Here is a 20,377-nt window from a genome sequence, read left to right as displayed (position 1 = left end):
ATTTATCGTCTGCCTGGGCCAAGTAATGGATTTACCCTATCTCTAACAGAACTACTAGCACAACATCTTAAAGATAAAGAAAACTTTCTCCTATTAGGCGATTTTAATTTTCATGTTGACATCCCCGACCACCCTGAAACTCTGTCCCTGCTCTCTGACCTTTCCCTGTTAGGATTTCAGTTACAAATCCTCAAAGCCAAGCTCCCATATGGTCTAGCGGTTAGGATTCCTGGTTTTCACCCAGGTGGCCCGGGTTCGACTCCCGGTATGGGAAGGTGCATTTTTTGTATTAAATATTTGCGCATTTCTCTTCTAGTCTCTACAAAGCTTGCACTAACTCCTATGTTCGAGGCATATGGGCTGCAGATGGTACATTATGAATAGATCGCCATCTGGTGTTGGGCTCGGATGATTGCACTTTGTTTTTCTCTTGGAGAGTCTTTTGTATCTTGGTGACTCCTCCCTTGGTTGGTAGTGCGCATGGGCATCGGCTCCATCCTTAGATTGTTTTTTTCCGCCATCGGGTTCGGATGAGGATCGAGACGCTCCAGATCAACTTCGGAAATAAGTGATTTATCGCCGCGTATTCCCTTTCCAATTCGACTGTATTGTTATCGAACGCGTTCATTTCCATTCCGACGCGTTGCAAATTAAAAATCAAAGAGAAAAACTTGGATCTACGTCGAAGAACAGGAGGCCTTTCTCGGCGCAGTCAAGCCCGGAGTCCATGGAAAGGACTCCATTCAAAAAATGTCCAAAGTGTGGTGCTAAGTTCCCACACAAGGACCTACACGAGGTGTGCAACCTCTGTCTGTCGCCGGAACACGAATCCAGGGACTGCGAAGCCTGCGCAGCATTCTCCTCCAAGCTAACGATTGGAAATCGTCGAGCTCGAAGACACGAGGTTTCCAGAATGCAGGCGGAAGCGATCCCGGAGTTGTTCGGAGACGACCAAATCGAAATCGAGGAAGAAGAAGAAGAACAGTCGGGGTCGGAAGGGGACCAGTCGGAGACTGAGGAACTCATCGATCAACAAACAGTGAGTGACGACGTCCCCTTACCGAAAAATCGACCCCGTGCGGTAACGACCCCGCCCTCGGGCCCGGTCAAACCGCTGAAAAAAGTTTCCGACGCCCCGCCCTCGGGCCCGGCAACGAAACCGAAAGTGAAACCGAAACACTCGGACTCCCACCATGTCGGATCCGACAAAAGGGCGACATCGACTTCGACACCGAGGCTACATGCAAAGGAGAGCTCGGTACCGAAACATTCCATGTCGAAACATAAATATTCCTTATCGCCCAAAAGACACTCGATACCAAGAAAGTCGGAATCGAGCAAACATTCGGTGCCGAAAACAACAAGATCTGACGATCGAAAACAAAAGCACCTCTCGGAACCAGCACCTTCGGTACCGATTCAGGAGCAACAGACAGATCCAAAACAAAAGATCTTGTTTATTGATCCACAAACTGGGAAAGTGGTCACAAAGAAGAGAAAGAGTGAACAATCAGAAGATAGACCTCTTCCTCCAAAGAAGAGAACAATGGGGACTAATATAACTCCTCCTGCTTCTCCTCGTCCTAGGGTCACACCCTCTTCTCCTATTCCTCACAATAGGCCAAATATTCCTACACCTTCCACACCAAGACCAGCTACACCTCAGTCAGATGTAGACAGTGATCTAGGGGAGGGAGAACCTCAGGGGGATGATGAAACCATCCCAGATGAGGAGGACCCATGGGAAAATTATGATGTAGGGTCAGATGAGGACAATGACCCAGAACTATATCCCTCAAAGCCTTCACCACCTGATGATAACACAGGCTTTGTGCAGCTAATTAATAGGGCAGCAAAATATCACAAGTTAGACATGCATACAGAACCTCAAATAGAAGATTTCTTGTTAGAGACTCTACCTAATGCACAGAGAACATCAGGTACTCTTCCTATGTTAAAGGGTCTTCTTACTCACACAGAGGAAATATTCGAAAACCCAGTGAGAGCCAGGGTGCTAAACCCAAGAATTGATAAAAAATACAAAGCGGCTCCAAAGGACCCAATTTTTATTAAAGGACATGTACCTCTAGACTCGCTGGTGGTCTCAAACGCTCGTAAAAGAGCAAACTCATTATCTACAGGAGAGGCACCTCCACCAGATAAAGAATCAAAGCTGATAGATGCATCAGGCAAAAGAGTAGCATCACAGGCAGCGAATAGCTGGCGTATAGCAAATACACAAGCACTACTCGCACGGTATGACAGAGCACATTACGATGAGTTAGAGAAACTTCTCATACATCTCCCAAAAGAACACCAGAAAAAGGCAGATCAATTAATACAGGAAGGTAAAATAATAACCAATACTTCCATTAAGTGTGCATTAGACGCAGCAGACACTGCAGCAAGGTCTGTTAACACGAGTGTCATGCTAAGAAGACATGCATGGCTTAGAATCTCAGGATTCAAACAAGAAGTACAAACGGCCCTACTGAACAAACCATTTGATCAAAAAACATTGTTTGGTTCAAGCACAGACGAGACATTAGAAAAAATGAAGAAAGATACGGAAACGGCTAAGTCAATGGGAGCATTGCAACAGCCAACACACAGAGGTTCCTTTCGTAGATCCACCTATAGAGGGGGCTCAAAGAACACAGGAACAAATCAGCAAACCACATCTTTCACACCAACATCACCCAGAGGTAATTCAAGAGGGAGTTACAGAGGTAACAACAATAAGGGTAGAGGCCGCGGAAATAATAACAACCGCAACGCCTCAACACCAAAACAGTGACTTCATAGAACTCCCCCCAGACAACATAACACCGGTCGAGGGACGTCTATCACAGTTCCTACCTGTCTGGGAAAACATCACGTCAGACAAGTGGGTGAGACAAATTATCCAACATGGTTATTGCCTAGAACTCACAGCTACCCCACCAAACATCCCCCCCAAACAGCGTCCAATGAGTCAAGATCATCTAACATTGTTAAGAGAAGAAGTTCTAGCACTTCTACAAAAGCATGCAATAGAGAAGGTCCCAAAGGATCAACAAGGAACGGGAGTATACTCTCTATACTTCCTGATCCCCAAAAAGGACGGGTCACTAAGACCGATATTAGACCTCAGACCTCTCAATGCGTACATAAATTCGGAGCACTTCCACATGGTCACGCTCCAACAAGTACTCCCTTTACTGAAGAAAGGGGACTTTCTTTCTACACTGGATCTAAAAGACGCTTACTTTCATATCCCAATTCACAAAGCCCACAGGAAATACCTAAGGTTTGTGTTAGAAGGACAACACTATCAGTTCAAAGTCCTTCCGTTCGGTGTCACAACAGCACCAAGAGTTTTCACAAAATGTCTAGCTGTGGTGGCAGCACACCTAAGAAGACAACAAATACATGTCTTCCCATACTTGGACGATTGGCTAATAAAGGCCAAGTCAAAGGAAGAATGTCTTCACAACACACAGAAGACAATCCAATTGCTGCACCACCTAGGGTTCACGGTGAACTACAAAAAATCACACCTGCAACCAAACCAGATTCAGCAATACCTGGGGGCTACAGTAGACACAGAGAAGGCAATAGCATACCCCAACCCAATCAGAGTACAGACAATGGTCGGGTTAATACAAAGATTTCAACCACAACACTTACTACCAGCACGAGTGTTTATGCAACTATTAGGCATGATGTCCTCCTGCATACAGCTAATACCACATGCCAGACTACAAATGCGCCCACTACAAGAGTGTCTAGCGACACAGTGGAATCAGGCTCAAGGTCAGATTACAGATCTGGTGTTGGTAAACGACCGGACGCATCGCTCTCTGAAGTGGTGGAACACAGAAAACATTTCCAAGGGACGGTCGTTCCTAGAGCCAATTCCACAAGTGACGATAACAGCGGACGCATCGCTCTCCGGATGGGGAGCGCATATGGACAGATACACAGTACAGGGGAAGTGGAGTGTGCAGCAAAAGAAACTGCACATCAACCACCTAGAACTATTAGCAATATTTCTAGCACTAAAGGCTTTCCTAATACAAATAGCAGGAAAAGCAGTCCTGATCAGAACAGACAACATGACTGCAATGTATTATATTCAAAAACAGGGGGGGACACACTCTCTCCAACTGTCCAGACTAGCACAGGACATATGGAGATGGGCCATTCCTCAAAAGATCTACCTGTTAGCGGAACACCTACCAGGAGTTCAAAATCAAATAGCAGACATCCTAAGCAGACAGTCAGAACAAGTACACGAATGGGAGCTGCACGACCAAATACTACAGCCATTCTTCCAAAAATGGGGGCAACCAGAGATAGATCTGTTTGCCAATCATCAGAACGCAAAATGCAAAGAATTCGCATCCAGGTACCCACACCAAAGGTCCCAGGGCAATGCACTGTGGATAAATTGGTCCAACAAATTTGCTTACGCGTTCCCTCCTCCACCACTAATTCCATTACTGGTTCGGAAACTACAGCAACACTCAATGACAATGATACTAGTGGCACCCACGTGGGCAAGACAGCCGTGGTTCACCACGCTGCTACAACTCTCACAAGTACCACATCAAAAGCTAAGGTTATTACCCATGCATCTTACACAGAACCATGGAGAAATAATGCACCCAGATCCCAAACAACTGAACCTAGCGATCTGGCTCCTGAGGTCATAGAGTTTGGGTATTTAGATTTACCACCAGAATGCATGGAAATCATTAAACAAGCAAGACGTCCTACCACCAGAGCATGCTATGCAGCAAAATGGAAGAGGTTTGCTATACACTGTAACAGTAAGCACATCAACCCTCTGGACGCATCTACTAAACAAATCATTTGCTATCTATTACACCTACAGCAATGTAACCTAGCATATACCTCTATCAGAGTTCATCTCGCAGCCATAGCGGCGTACCTACAAAACAGGCAACATCTGTCACTGTTTAAAGTACCAGCAATTAAAGCTTTCATGGAAGGACTCAAAAGAGTCATTCCACCAAGAAGACCACCTTCCCCAGTCTGGAATCTCAACATAGTGCTTACCAGACTAATGGGGCCACCCTTTGAACCGATGCATAGGTGTGAAATACAATTCCTCACATGGAAGGTGGCCTTCCTCATAGCTATCACGTCACTTAGAAGAGTAAGTGAACTGCAGGCTTTTACGATTCAAGAACCATTTATGCAGCTACACCAAAATAAAGTGGTTCTTGGAACAAACCCAAAATTCTTACCGAAGGTTATTTCAGCATTCCACATCAATCAGTCAGTGGAATTACCGGTTTTCTTTCCAAAACCACAAACAGTAGCTGAAAGAGCCCTACATACACTGGACGTTAAAAGGGCCATATTGTACTATATAGAAAGAACACAAACTTTCAGAAAGACAAAACAGCTATTTGTTGCGTTTTCTCCTACACATAAAGGCAATCCCATCTCCAAAGCGGGCATTGCCAGATGGATTGTAAAATGCATTCAAATATGCTACTTAAAGGCAAAGAGAACATTAACTGTTCCTCCTAGAGCTCACTCTACACATAAACTAGGAGCATCTATGGCATTTTTGGGAAACATTCCACTAGATGACATATGCAGAGCAGCTACCTGGGTTACACCGCATACCTTCACAAAGCACTATTGTGTAGATGTGCACACAACACAACAAGCTAGAGTGGGACAAGCAGTACTAAAAACATTGTTTCAGACAGTTGCAACAGACACGGGCGACCACCGCTAGGGAGAAAACTGCTGTATAGTCTATTCATAATGTACCATCTGCAGCCCATATGCCTCGAACGGAATATGCTACTTACCAGTATGCATCTGTTCTTGGCATAGAGGGCTGCAGAGTGGTACATGCCCTCCCAGCCTCCCCGGAAACCTGTGTCTGTTCCAACATTATCTTATTTAGATACACTTACATGGGCACTCTTATCTGTATTCTACTATACTACTCCATCTAACCCTACTATGGCAAAACAATCTAAGGATGGAGCCGATGCCCATGCGCACTACCAACCAAGGGAGGAGTCACCAAGATACAAAAGACTCTCCAAGAGAAAAACAAAGTGCAATCATCCGAGCCCAACACCAGATGGCGATCTATTCATAATGTACCACTCTGCAGCCCTCTATGCCAAGAACAGATGCATACTGGTAAGTAGCATATTCCTTTTCCAATGAGTTTCTTTCATTTTCCCCCCTGCCAGCTCTGGTTTCTGCCACCCTCAGCGGGAGCGCTATTAATAGACAGGTCAGTGAAACGGAGCTGCACTCTTACAGGCTGTCACCACAAGAAAGCTCCTGTTCCTTTCCTGCAAAGCCAATAGTGCTTGCAAAGCCAAGATCTGCTATGGTACTTACGGAGGGCTCCAGACTCAGGTACACTTCCCAAGCGTTACATAACCTACGACCACAGGGGGTGTGTGTTGTGCCCGTGATCAATGGCCATGCCCGGAAGGTCCCTTTTCATGCATACAGTGTAGATTTCAAGCATCTCATACCGCCATTTCCATTGGATGCGCGGTTAGGAAAACACCAGCGTTTAAGGGATGGAAACGTTTTCTTCTTAATGTACACTCTCTGCCCAAACACTACCTTGAGATATGGGATCTTATAAACACTGTTAGTCCTGAAATTTGCTTCTTAACAGAAACTTGGTTAAAACCGCATACCACCCCGGCAATAACATTAGGAATTCCGGTAGGATATAAAATCCTAAGGCTCGACCGCCCAATTAAAACCGAAGGCGGGATAGCCATAATATATAAAGAAAACCTGAGAGTCTCCATAATCGAACAGAGTTGCTGCCCATCGATGGAAGTGATGATATTTAAGATAAAGCCAGGCTCCAAAGAAAATTAGAAAGGAGCTCTGATTTATCGTCCGCCTGGGCCAAGTAATGGATTTACCCTATCTCTAACAGAACTACTAGCACAACATCTTAAAGCTAAAGAAAACTTTCTCCCATTAGGCGATTCTAATTTTCATGTTGACATCCCCGACCACCCTGAAACTCTGTCCCTGCTCTCTGACCTTTCCCTGTTAGGATTTCAGTTACAAGTCTTCCAAGCCAATCTCCCATATGGTCTAGCGGTTAGGATTCCTGGTTTTCACCCAGGCGGCCCGGGTTCGACTCCCGGTATGGGAAGGTGCATTTTTTAATTAAATATTTGCGCATTTCTCTTCTAGTCTCTACAAAGCTTGCACTAACTCCTATTTTTCCAAAGAGTTTCTTTCATTTTTCCCCCCTGCTAGCTCTGCTTTCTGCCACCCTCGTCGGGAGCGCTATTAATAGACAGGTCAGTGAAACGGAAGCTGCACTCTTACAGGCTGTCACCACAAGAAAGCTCCTGTTCCTTTCCTGCAAAGCCAATAGTGCTTGCAAAGCCACAGTTCCTTTCCATTTTTTCACTGTTGGGCTACACCTGTTTGGCGTTAGGGTCGTGCGCCCGGTGCCACCGCACTGGGCGCCATGCTCCAGGTGCGCTGTATTATTTTATTAATTATCTTGCAGGCTTAAAAGCACCTGCAGCAGAGTCAGAGTTCCCCTGCACCCTGTATGTTCAAGCAATATTAAACATTTCAAGATAATTCCGGTGATTAATCTGCCCGCTGGAAAGAGCTCAGATGTATCTAGTGAAAGTTTTGACCCATCATACATAGAGTAAAGGGTTAATGTGCCTGCGGATAAGCATGTGTAAGTGCAAATCACTGAATCATACTTTATGTGGATAGCTCAGTGGGTTACTGCTATTGTCACAACGATAGCTTTGGAACTTTCGGTTCATAAATTACAACCCTTCCCATATAGCACAGTGAGCTAAGGACTGGCATCAAAGAGCTGCAAGCAAACTGGAAGCCACACGCTAGATCCTCATGTTCTTTCTCAGTCTTTCGTCATGTTAAGTTTGCAAAAAAATGTTTTGTTTGGGTAATATATATTCTTATTAATAAAGTGAACCTCAACTACTGTGTTTAAATCCTGAGTTTGTGCTTCTCCAGACCAAGCACTCTTCAAACATACCTCTTATGGCACGACTCCTACACCTTGTATTCGTCATTGTCTTATGTAACATTCTCCATACATGCTCACTTGTATCATTCATTGTCTCTATATAATGCGCGTGTGTGAGGTAAAGCGCTCTGAAACCCTGCATTGGCTTGAGTAGCGCTGTACGGTGTAACGTCACTTTCACAGTGGCACAGCGCCTGGCTTTACGAGAGGCTCACTCAGAGTCCCCACAAAGTTTGGTACTCAGGCTGCAGCTCTTAAAGAAGACTCCAAATCTTGGTAGGACAAAACACACCCTCCCTCCCGCCCACTCCCGCCATCCCTCACGGAGTCTCCTCCCTTGTCTGGAGTTGTGCATTGACGTCACTGTTCACGGCTGCAGAGATGTCTCAGTGGGAGGGCTGTAGTGAGAGAGACGGTACAGAGATAGGACAATTCTATGTCAGGGCTGGAGGCTCCGATTATGCTTCTAATTTCTTCACTGTTTTATTCACAGCAACCAATAAAAAGAAAACAGTAATAAAGACTACATTTCCCATGAACACCCCAATGTCACATGACCCACCATAGAGAGTATCCCTATATTAGCCCAGACTGAAGTGACAGTGTCCTCTTTCTTTGCTGCTCCACAGTCAGTTAAGTGCATCCCCATTTTACTTTGCTTGTATATTTGTATATTTTTGTGTATTTCTAAAGCGCAAACAATCGCTCCGAAAGGAGCATCCTGGCGCTGACAAAACAGTGTGCAATAAAATTAAACAGGAAAAGCTATATGAGGGAGGTTACATAATCGTCAGAAAACGAAAAAATCCACGTTTTGAGTTGTTTTCTAAATTGATTTTCCTGAGTTAGAGTTCTAAGATGGTTAGGGATAGAATTCCACGCTTTGCCAGATAGGAAGGACAAAGACTTGCCTCCTTTAGTCTTAAGTTTGAATTTTAACGGCTTGATTAAATTCTGACTTGAAGATCTTAAAGTCCTTACGGGACTGTAATGTGGAAACCGTTTGATAAGGTAAATCGGGCCAATGCCGTTAAATGCACGGAAAGCTATAATTAAGATTTTAAACAATATTCTTTTAGATAGAGGTAACCAATGAAGGGTTTTGAGTGCAGCAGAGGCAGAAGATCTCCTAGGTAACTTGAGCACAAGTCTAGCCGCTGCATGCTGCACGCCTTGGAGTTTTTTGAGAGTGTTTTTCTTTTTGACACCTGCCATCAGGCCGTTGCAATAATCAAGACGTGCAAGAGTTAAGGCCACTGCCACTGCCTTTCTTGAGTCGATGGGAAGCAGGTCAAAAAACTTTTTTAATGATGTTAAAACAGCTTCCTGCAACACTCCTGACATGTTGGTCAAAAGATAAATCGGCGTCAAATAAAACGCCCAGATTTCTCGCTGATGCCACTACTTGCGGTGGCGCGGGGATGTCCTCAGGCCACCATTTGGTGGGACAGAATTGGAAATTTTTGCAGATAGGCAAGATTTCCGTCTTGCTGGTGTTGCATTTAAGATGATTTTGATTCATCCAACAGAAGACATCTCTCAAACACTTCTTGAAATTCAACTCAGCATCTGTAGAATTGTTCTCCAAGGGAACAATCAACTGAGTGTCATCGGCATATGATGTTACTAATATGCCATATGACTCAATTAAAGTGATGAGCGGGACCATATATATATTAAACAATAAAGGGCTCAATATTGAGCCCTCAGGGACTCCAGAATGTACCTTCATCTCCTTAGAGAGAAACGTGCCCAAAGAGATGGTCTGGGACCTGTCAGCCAGAAAAGAGATTGCTGAGGATGAAGGATTTGATGGGTATCAACATCATTTTTTAATTCTTTATGGACCATTTGTTCAGTGATCTTTCCTAGAACCGGGAGGAGTGAAATCGGGCGCAAATTAGCAAGGTCTGTAGGGGATTTATTTGCCTTTTTCATTAGAGGTCTCAGGATTGCGTGCTTCCACTCGCTAGGCACGCTAACCACCTCAATTACTTGGTGAAGGATTCTTGGAGGACATGAATCTGAGGGGGCACCAGATTTGCATGACATAATTGCCTCACGTGTCTGAAGAAGCGTAACCGGAGGGAAGGTGCTGAAACAGCCCTTCAGATTCTTTCCACAATCCGGTAAAGTAACACACAAAGCTTGACAAGGAGCTTGAAAGTCCTTTTGTATTTGTGAAATCTTTTCTTCAAAGAAGTCCGCAATCTGATTGCAGAATTCTAGAGACAAAGACATTTCTGGTTGTAGGGCCCTAGAATGGGTGAAGGACTTGACGATGGAAAAAAGCTTTTTTTGCTTTTGTTTGGCTGTGTTAATAGCCTTAATATAAAAATCCTTCTTAGCTCTTTTGATTGCCGTGAGGTAAATTTTTCTCTGCTGAGTATACAGGCTTCTATCTGTCAGGTCGTAAGTTTTTCGCCAGTTACGTTCTTTTTTTCTGCATAATAGATGCAGTTTTGCTAGTTCAGGTGAAAACCAAGGGGAATTAATCTTCCCTTTCTTCCCTTTACCTTGCCGGCGAATCTGTGGAAGTCTGTCCTTAATCTCCTGTTGCATCCACTTATGATGGGCAGCATCGCCAGGCGTGAAGGAAATAAGTGGCGCAGCGATAGGGTTCAGCTTCAAGTTAGCCTCTACTCGTGTCCAGTTAACTTGGTTCCCTAAATTGTGAGTGAATTTGACTGGAGGTTGGGGCTTTGAGAGCTTGATGTGAAAGGGGACCAAGAAATGATCTGACCAAATCTGTGGGACTGGGGGCTGAGTCTCCAGAAGAGGTAGATTAGTGCATTAGTGCTTGTTGGTATAACTAGCTTTGGTTTCTGGGTTATGGTAATGATTATAGTCATTTATTGTTATTTGCCAATTGTATTTATCGCTCCTGAGTTGCTTTGCATCTGGAAGCTGTAGTTTTTGCCGCTTTTACAAGTGTGTTTTTTCTGCGCTTGGTAATTGTCACTGATTGCGTGATTGCAAGTATTTGTCCTTCAAGCTTACGGATCGCCTAGTCGAGCACATGCTCTGGGAGCGCTCTGCCTCCCTGATTGGGCGTCTGGCACCCATGTTGTGTGTCAGTGGGGAGGGAGTAAAAGGAAGCGAGGACACGCATTGACCTGATGTGCAGTCCTCTTTCTGTGCTGATGAGCGGCCGGCATCGCGCATGCTTGGTGGCCATTTTGCCTGGTATTAACAATCCTTTGGGCTTGACAGAGCACAGGAGCAGCGTTTTTCTTGCTCTAAATCCCAGCTGCTCGGTCCAGGCTCCTGCTGACACCTTACAACTGCAGTGGGTGAGAGCCAGGCACTTCCTGTGGGGTGATTACTGGAGCGGTTAGCGCTCTAGTGCCTGCTTTTCTCTGGGCGATTTAGGCGGAGACTTTACACCTGCGAGCTGCGGTAGGGTGACGGTGGAAGAGTCATCCCGATCCGCTTGCTCGCTAGAGGTATCAGAACTGTGCCTTGCGCTGTGCCTAAGCTGCTGTGTTGAGAGAATTGCTAGCTTTTAAATGCTGTTTTGCTGTTGATTTAAAAATGCTGCTGTTGATTTAAAAAACGGATTTTATTTGTGAAATGCACACATTTAAAAAAATCAAATTCTCTGTGTCAGCACACATTTTAAAACACTAAATTTCCTGTGATAGCCAAGTACTTAGCGCTACCTCTGCTACTTCTCCTCAGTCCTGAATCAATAGGGGGAGGACGACACCTCTGGTCAGAAAAGAAAGCCTGGGCTCGATTTACACTCCTGCCCACCCCGGTCCGACGTGGTAGCTAGTAGCGTTGCGCGGAGGGCGGGTCAGGGAGAGCCAGGCACTTCTTGTGGGGTGATTGCTGGAGCGGTTAGCGCTCAAGTGCCTGCTTTTCTATGGGCTATTTAGCCCTCGCCCCCTCCTGAGCGCGCAGCGGTTGCGCGCAGGGGAGCCGAAGCTACGCCGAAGAGTAGCCAAAGAGTTGCCCGTCTGCACCCGTCCGCGACTGGACGGGGCTAAGGGCTATATACTCTGTCTGATCTGCTACGGAATTTACGGAGGGCTCCAGACTCAGGTACACTTCCCAAGCGTTACATAACCTACGACCACAGGGGGTGTGGGTTGTGCCCGTGATCAATGGCCATGCCCGGAAGGCCCCTTTTCATGCATACAGTGTAGATTTCAAGCATCTCATACCGCCATTTCCATTGGATGCGCGGTTAGGAAAACGCCAGCGCTTAAGGGATGGAAAAGTTTTCTTCTTAATATACGCTCACTGCCCAAACACTACCTTGAGATATGGGATCTTATAAACACTGTTAGTCCTGAAATTTGTTTCTTAACAGAAACTTGGTTAAAACCGCATACCACCCCGGCAATAACATTAGGAATTCCGGTAGGATATAAAATCCTATGGCTCGACCGCCCAATTAAAACCGGAGGCGGAATAGCCATAATATATAAAGAAAACCTGAGAGTCTCCATAATCGAACAGAGTTGCTGCCCTTCGATGGAAGTGATGATATTTAAGATAAAGTCAGGCTCCAAAGAAAATTAGAAAGGAGCTCTGATTTATCGTCTGCCTGGGCCAAGTAATGGATTTACCCTATCTCTAACAGAACTACTAGCACAACATCTTAAAGATAAAGAAAACTTTCTCCTATTAGGCGATTTTAATTTTCATGTTGACATCCCCGACCACCCTGAAACTCTGTCCCTGCTCTCTGACCTTTCCCTGTTAGGATTTCAGTTACAAATCCTCAAAGCCAAGCTCCCATATGGTCTAGCGGTTAGGATTCCTGGTTTTCACCCAGGTGGCCCGGGTTCGACTCCCGGTATGGGAAGGTGCATTTTTTGTATTAAATATTTGCGCATTTCTCTTCTAGTCTCTACAAAGCTTGCACTAACTCCTATGTTCGAGGCATATGGGCTGCAGATGGTACATTATGAATAGATCGCCATCTGGTGTTGGGCTCGGATGATTGCACTTTGTTTTTCTCTTGGAGAGTCTTTTGTATCTTGGTGACTCCTCCCTTGGTTGGTAGTGCGCATGGGCATCGGCTCCATCCTTAGATTGTTTTTTTCCGCCATCGGGTTCGGATGAGGATCGAGACGCTCCAGATCAACTTCGGAAATAAGTGATTTATCGCCGCGTATTCCCTTTCCAATTCGACTGTATTGTTATCGAACGCGTTCATTTCCATTCCGACGCGTTGCAAATTAAAAATCAAAGAGAAAAACTTGGATCTACGTCGAAGAACAGGAGGCCTTTCTCGGCGCAGTCAAGCCCGGAGTCCATGGAAAGGACTCCATTCAAAAAATGTCCAAAGTGTGGTGCTAAGTTCCCACACAAGGACCTACACGAGGTGTGCAACCTCTGTCTGTCGCCGGAACACGAATCCAGGGACTGCGAAGCCTGCGCAGCATTCTCCTCCAAGCTAACGATTGGAAATCGTCGAGCTCGAAGACACGAGGTTTCCAGAATGCAGGCGGAAGCGATCCCGGAGTTGTTCGGAGACGACCAAATCGAAATCGAGGAAGAAGAAGAAGAACAGTCGGGGTCGGAAGGGGACCAGTCGGAGACTGAGGAACTCATCGATCAACAAACAGTGAGTGACGACGTCCCCTTACCGAAAAATCGACCCCGTGCGGTAACGACCCCGCCCTCGGGCCCGGTCAAACCGCTGAAAAAAGTTTCCGACGCCCCGCCCTCGGGCCCGGCAACGAAACCGAAAGTGAAACCGAAACACTCGGACTCCCACCATGTCGGATCCGACAAAAGGGCGACATCGACTTCGACACCGAGGCTACATGCAAAGGAGAGCTCGGTACCGAAACATTCCATGTCGAAACATAAATATTCCTTATCGCCCAAAAGACACTCGATACCAAGAAAGTCGGAATCGAGCAAACATTCGGTGCCGAAAACAACAAGATCTGACGATCGAAAACAAAAGCACCTCTCGGAACCAGCACCTTCGGTACCGATTCAGGAGCAACAGACAGATCCAAAACAAAAGATCTTGTTTATTGATCCACAAACTGGGAAAGTGGTCACAAAGAAGAGAAAGAGTGAACAATCAGAAGATAGACCTCTTCCTCCAAAGAAGAGAACAATGGGGACTAATATAACTCCTCCTGCTTCTCCTCGTCCTAGGGTCACACCCTCTTCTCCTATTCCTCACAATAGGCCAAATATTCCTACACCTTCCACACCAAGACCAGCTACACCTCAGTCAGATGTAGACAGTGATCTAGGGGAGGGAGAACCTCAGGGGGATGATGAAACCATCCCAGATGAGGAGGACCCATGGGAAAATTATGATGTAGGGTCAGATGAGGACAATGACCCAGAACTATATCCCTCAAAGCCTTCACCACCTGATGATAACACAGGCTTTGTGCAGCTAATTAATAGGGCAGCAAAATATCACAAGTTAGACATGCATACAGAACCTCAAATAGAAGATTTCTTGTTAGAGACTCTACCTAATGCACAGAGAACATCAGGTACTCTTCCTATGTTAAAGGGTCTTCTTACTCACACAGAGGAAATATTCGAAAACCCAGTGAGAGCCAGGGTGCTAAACCCAAGAATTGATAAAAAATACAAAGCGGCTCCAAAGGACCCAATTTTTATTAAAGGACATGTACCTCTAGACTCGCTGGTGGTCTCAAACGCTCGTAAAAGAGCAAACTCATTATCTACAGGAGAGGCACCTCCACCAGATAAAGAATCAAAGCTGATAGATGCATCAGGCAAAAGAGTAGCATCACAGGCAGCGAATAGCTGGCGTATAGCAAATACACAAGCACTACTCGCACGGTATGACAGAGCACATTACGATGAGTTAGAGAAACTTCTCATACATCTCCCAAAAGAACACCAGAAAAAGGCAGATCAATTAATACAGGAAGGTAAAATAATAACCAATACTTCCATTAAGTGTGCATTAGACGCAGCAGACACTGCAGCAAGGTCTGTTAACACGAGTGTCATGCTAAGAAGACATGCATGGCTTAGAATCTCAGGATTCAAACAAGAAGTACAAACGGCCCTACTGAACAAACCATTTGATCAAAAAACATTGTTTGGTTCAAGCACAGACGAGACATTAGAAAAAATGAAGAAAGATACGGAAACGGCTAAGTCAATGGGAGCATTGCAACAGCCAACACACAGAGGTTCCTTTCGTAGATCCACCTATAGAGGGGGCTCAAAGAACACAGGAACAAATCAGCAAACCACATCTTTCACACCAACATCACCCAGAGGTAATTCAAGAGGGAGTTACAGAGGTAACAACAATAAGGGTAGAGGCCGCGGAAATAATAACAACCGCAACGCCTCAACACCAAAACAGTGACTTCATAGAACTCCCCCCAGACAACATAACACCAGTCGAGGGACGTCTATCACAGTTCCTACCTGTCTGGGAAAACATCACGTCAGACAAGTGGGTGAGACAAATTATCCAACATGGTTATTGCCTAGAACTCACAGCTACCCCACCAAACATCCCCCCCAAACAGCGTCCAATGAGTCAAGATCATCTAACATTGTTAAGAGAAGAAGTTCTAGCACTTCTACAAAAGCATGCAATAGAGAAGGTCCCAAAGGATCAACAAGGAACGGGAGTATACTCTCTATACTTCCTGATCCCCAAAAAGGACGGGTCACTAAGACCGATATTAGACCTCAGACCTCTCAATGCGTACATAAATTCGGAGCACTTCCACATGGTCACGCTCCAACAAGTACTCCCTTTACTGAAGAAAGGGGACTTTCTTTCTACACTGGATCTAAAAGACGCTTACTTTCATATCCCAATTCACAAAGCCCACAGGAAATACCTAAGGTTTGTGTTAGAAGGACAACACTATCAGTTCAAAGTCCTTCCGTTCGGTGTCACAACAGCACCAAGAGTTTTCACAAAATGTCTAGCTGTGGTGGCAGCACACCTAAGAAGACAACAAATACATGTCTTCCCATACTTGGACGATTGGCTAATAAAGGCCAAGTCAAAGGAAGAATGTCTTCACAACACACAGAAGACAATCCAATTGCTGCACCACCTAGGGTTCACGGTGAACTACAAAAAATCACACCTGCAACCAAACCAGATTCAGCAATACCTGGGGGCTACAGTAGACACAGAGAAGGCAATAGCATACCCCAACCCAATCAGAGTACAGACAATGGTCGGGTTAATACAAAGATTTCAACCACAACACTTACTACCAGCACGAGTGTTTATGCAACTATTAGGCATGATGTCCTCCTGCATACAGCTAATACCACATGCCAGACTACAAATGCGCCCACTACAAGAGTGTCTAGCGACACAGTGGAATCAGGCTCAAGGTCAGATTACAGATCTGGTGTTGGTAAACGACCGGACGCATCGCTCTCTGAAGTGGTGGAACACAGAAAACATTTCCAAGGGACGGTCGTTCCTAGAGCCAATTCCACAAGTGACGATAACAGCGGACGCATCGCTCTCCGGATGGGGAGCGCATATGGACAGATACACAGTACAGGGGAAGTGGAGTGTGCAGCAAAAGAAACTGCACATCAACCACCTAGAACTATTAGCAATATTTCTAGCACTAAAGGCTTTCCTAATACAAATAGCAGGAAAAGCAGTCCTGATCAGAACAGACAACATGACTGCAATGTATTATATTCAAAAACAGGGGGGGACACACTCTCTCCAACTGTCCAGACTAGCACAGGACATATGGAGATGGGCCATTCCTCAAAAGATCTACCTGTTAGCGGAACACCTACCAGGAGTTCAAAATCAAATAGCAGACATCCTAAGCAGACAGTCAGAACAAGTACACGAATGGGAGCTGCACGACCAAATACTACAGCCATTCTTCCAAAAATGGGGGCAACCAGAGATAGATCTGTTTGCCAATCATCAGAACGCAAAATGCAAAGAATTCGCATCCAGGTACCCACACCAAAGGTCCCAGGGCAATGCACTGTGGATAAATTGGTCCAACAAATTTGCTTACGCGTTCCCTCCTCCACCACTAATTCCATTACTGGTTCGGAAACTACAGCAACACTCAATGACAATGATACTAGTGGCACCCACGTGGGCAAGACAGCCGTGGTTCACCACGCTGCTACAACTCTCACAAGTACCACATCAAAAGCTAAGGTTATTACCCATGCATCTTACACAGAACCATGGAGAAATAATGCACCCAGATCCCAAACAACTGAACCTAGCGATCTGGCTCCTGAGGTCATAGAGTTTGGGTATTTAGATTTACCACCAGAATGCATGGAAATCATTAAACAAGCAAGACGTCCTACCACCAGAGCATGCTATGCAGCAAAATGGAAGAGGTTTGCTATACACTGTAACAGTAAGCACATCAACCCTCTGGACGCATCTACTAAACAAATCATTTGCTATCTATTACACCTACAGCAATGTAACCTAGCATATACCTCTATCAGAGTTCATCTCGCAGCCATAGCGGCGTACCTACAAAACAGGCAACATCTGTCACTGTTTAAAGTACCAGCAATTAAAGCTTTCATGGAAGGACTCAAAAGAGTCATTCCACCAAGAAGACCACCTTCCCCAGTCTGGAATCTCAACATAGTGCTTACCAGACTAATGGGGCCACCCTTTGAACCGATGCATAGGTGTGAAATACAATTCCTCACATGGAAGGTGGCCTTCCTCATAGCTATCACGTCACTTAGAAGAGTAAGTGAACTGCAGGCTTTTACGATTCAAGAACCATTTATGCAGCTACACCAAAATAAAGTGGTTCTTGGAACAAACCCAAAATTCTTACCGAAGGTTATTTCAGCATTCCACATCAATCAGTCAGTGGAATTACCGGTTTTCTTTCCAAAACCACAAACAGTAGCTGAAAGAGCCCTACATACACTGGACGTTAAAAGGGCCATATTGTACTATATAGAAAGAACACAAACTTTCAGAAAGACAAAACAGCTATTTGTTGCGTTTTCTCCTACACATAAAGGCAATCCCATCTCCAAAGCGGGCATTGCCAGATGGATTGTAAAATGCATTCAAATATGCTACTTAAAGGCAAAGAGAACATTAACTGTTCCTCCTAGAGCTCACTCTACACATAAACTAGGAGCATCTATGGCATTTTTGGGAAACATTCCACTAGATGACATATGCAGAGCAGCTACCTGGGTTACACCGCATACCTTCACAAAGCACTATTGTGTAGATGTGCACACAACACAACAAGCTAGAGTGGGACAAGCAGTACTAAAAACATTGTTTCAGACAGTTGCAACAGACACGGGCGACCACCGCTAGGGAGAAAACTGCTGTATAGTCTATTCATAATGTACCATCTGCAGCCCATATGCCTCGAACGGAATATGCTACTTACCAGTATGCATCTGTTCTTGGCATAGAGGGCTGCAGAGTGGTACATGCCCTCCCAGCCTCCCCGGAAACCTGTGTCTGTTCCAACATTATCTTATTTAGATACACTTACATGGGCACTCTTATCTGTATTCTACTATACTACTCCATCTAACCCTACTATGGCAAAACAATCTAAGGATGGAGCCGATGCCCATGCGCACTACCAACCAAGGGAGGAGTCACCAAGATACAAAAGACTCTCCAAGAGAAAAACAAAGTGCAATCATCCGAGCCCAACACCAGATGGCGATCTATTCATAATGTACCACTCTGCAGCCCTCTATGCCAAGAACAGATGCATACTGGTAAGTAGCATATTCCTTTTCCAATGAGTTTCTTTCATTTTCCCCCCTGCCAGCTCTGGTTTCTGCCACCCTCAGCGGGAGCGCTATTAATAGACAGGTCAGTGAAACGGAGCTGCACTCTTACAGGCTGTCACCACAAGAAAGCTCCTGTTCCTTTCCTGCAAAGCCAATAGTGCTTGCAAAGCCAAGATCTGCTATGGTACTTACGGAGGGCTCCAGACTCAGGTACACTTCCCAAGCGTTACATAACCTACGACCACAGGGGGTGTGTGTTGTGCCCGTGATCAATGGCCATGCCCGGAAGGTCCCTTTTCATGCATACAGTGTAGATTTCAAGCATCTCATACCGCCATTTCCATTGGATGCGCGGTTAGGAAAACACCAGCGTTTAAGGGATGGAAACGTTTTCTTCTTAATGTACACTCTCTGCCCAAACACTACCTTGAGATATGGGATCTTATAAACACTGTTAGTCTGAAATTTGCTTCTTAACAGAAACTTGGTTAAAACCGCATACCACCCCGGCAATAACATTAGGAATTCCGGTAGGATATAAAATCCTAAGGCTCGACCGCCCAATTAAAACCGAAGGCGGGATAGCCATAATATATAAAGAAAACCTGAGAGTCTCCATAATCGAACAGAGTTGCTGCCCATCGATGGAAGTGATGATATTTAAGATAAAGCCAGGCTCCAAAGAAAATTAGAAAGGAGCTCTGATTTATCGTCCGCCTGGGCCAAGTAATGGATTTACCCTATCTCTAACAGAACTACTAGCACAACATCTTAAAGCTAAAGAAAACTTTCTCCCATTAGGCGATTCTAATTTTCATGTTGACATCCCCGACCACCCTGAAACTCTGTCCCTGCTCTCTGACCTTTCCCTGTTAGGATTTCAGTTACAAGTCTTCCAAGCCAATCTCCCATATGGTCTAGCGGTTAGGATTCCTGGTTTTCACCCAGGCGGCCCGGGTTCGACTCCCGGTATGGGAAGGTGCATTTTTTAATTAAATATTTGCGCATTTCTCTTCTAGTCTCTACAAAGCTTGCACTAACTCCTATTTTTCCAAAGAGTTTCTTTCATTTTTCCCCCCTGCTAGCTCTGCTTTCTGCCACCCTCGTCGGGAGCGCTATTAATAGACAGGTCAGTGAAACGGAAGCTGCACTCTTACAGGCTGTCACCACAAGAAAGCTCCTGTTCCTTTCCTGCAAAGCCAATAGTGCTTGCAAAGCCACAGTTCCTTTCCATTTTTTCACTGTTGGGCTACACCTGTTTGGCGTTAGGGTCGTGCGCCCGGTGCCACCGCACTGGGCGCCATGCTCCAGGTGCGCTGTATTATTTTATTAATTATCTTGCAGGCTTAAAAGCACCTGCAGCAGAGTCAGAGTTCCCCTGCACCCTGTATGTTCAAGCAATATTAAACATTTCCAGATAATTCCGGTGATTAATCTGCCCGCTGGAAAGAGCTCAGATGTATCTAGTGAAAGTTTTGACCCATCATACATAGAGTAAAGGGTTAATGTGCCTGCGGATAAGCATGTGTAAGTGCAAATCACTGAATCATACTTTATGTGGATAGCTCAGTGGGTTACTGCTATTGTCACAACGATAGCTTTGGA

The 20,377-nt window shown here is 45.3% G+C and overlaps 4 non-coding genes across 4 annotated transcripts; all 4 read left to right on the top strand.

Moving 5' to 3' along the window:
- The first annotated feature begins 202 nt into the window (after window positions 1-202).
- TRNAE-UUC (transfer RNA glutamic acid (anticodon UUC)) lies at window positions 203-274 on the top strand. Its single transcript has one exon. It is a non-coding gene; the product is annotated as a tRNA-Glu (tRNA).
- Window positions 275-7,099: 6,825 nt separating this feature from the next.
- TRNAE-UUC (transfer RNA glutamic acid (anticodon UUC)) lies at window positions 7,100-7,171 on the top strand. The gene has a single exon. It is a non-coding gene; the product is annotated as a tRNA-Glu (tRNA).
- Window positions 7,172-12,782: 5,611 nt separating this feature from the next.
- Window positions 12,783-12,854, top strand: TRNAE-UUC (transfer RNA glutamic acid (anticodon UUC)). The gene has a single exon. It is a non-coding gene; the product is annotated as a tRNA-Glu (tRNA).
- A 6,824-nt stretch (window positions 12,855-19,678) lies between these two features.
- TRNAE-UUC (transfer RNA glutamic acid (anticodon UUC)) lies at window positions 19,679-19,750 on the top strand. Its single transcript has one exon. It is a non-coding gene; the product is annotated as a tRNA-Glu (tRNA).
- The last annotated feature ends 627 nt before the right edge of the window (window positions 19,751-20,377 follow it).

This window comes from Lissotriton vulgaris, chromosome 1_1 (genome assembly GCF_964263255.1).
Source record: "Lissotriton vulgaris chromosome 1_1, aLisVul1.2, whole genome shotgun sequence".
Lineage (NCBI taxonomy): Eukaryota > Metazoa > Chordata > Amphibia > Caudata > Salamandridae > Lissotriton > Lissotriton vulgaris.
The sequence above is the reverse complement of the archived record's forward strand: the minus strand, read 5'-3'. Positions and strand labels throughout refer to the sequence as shown.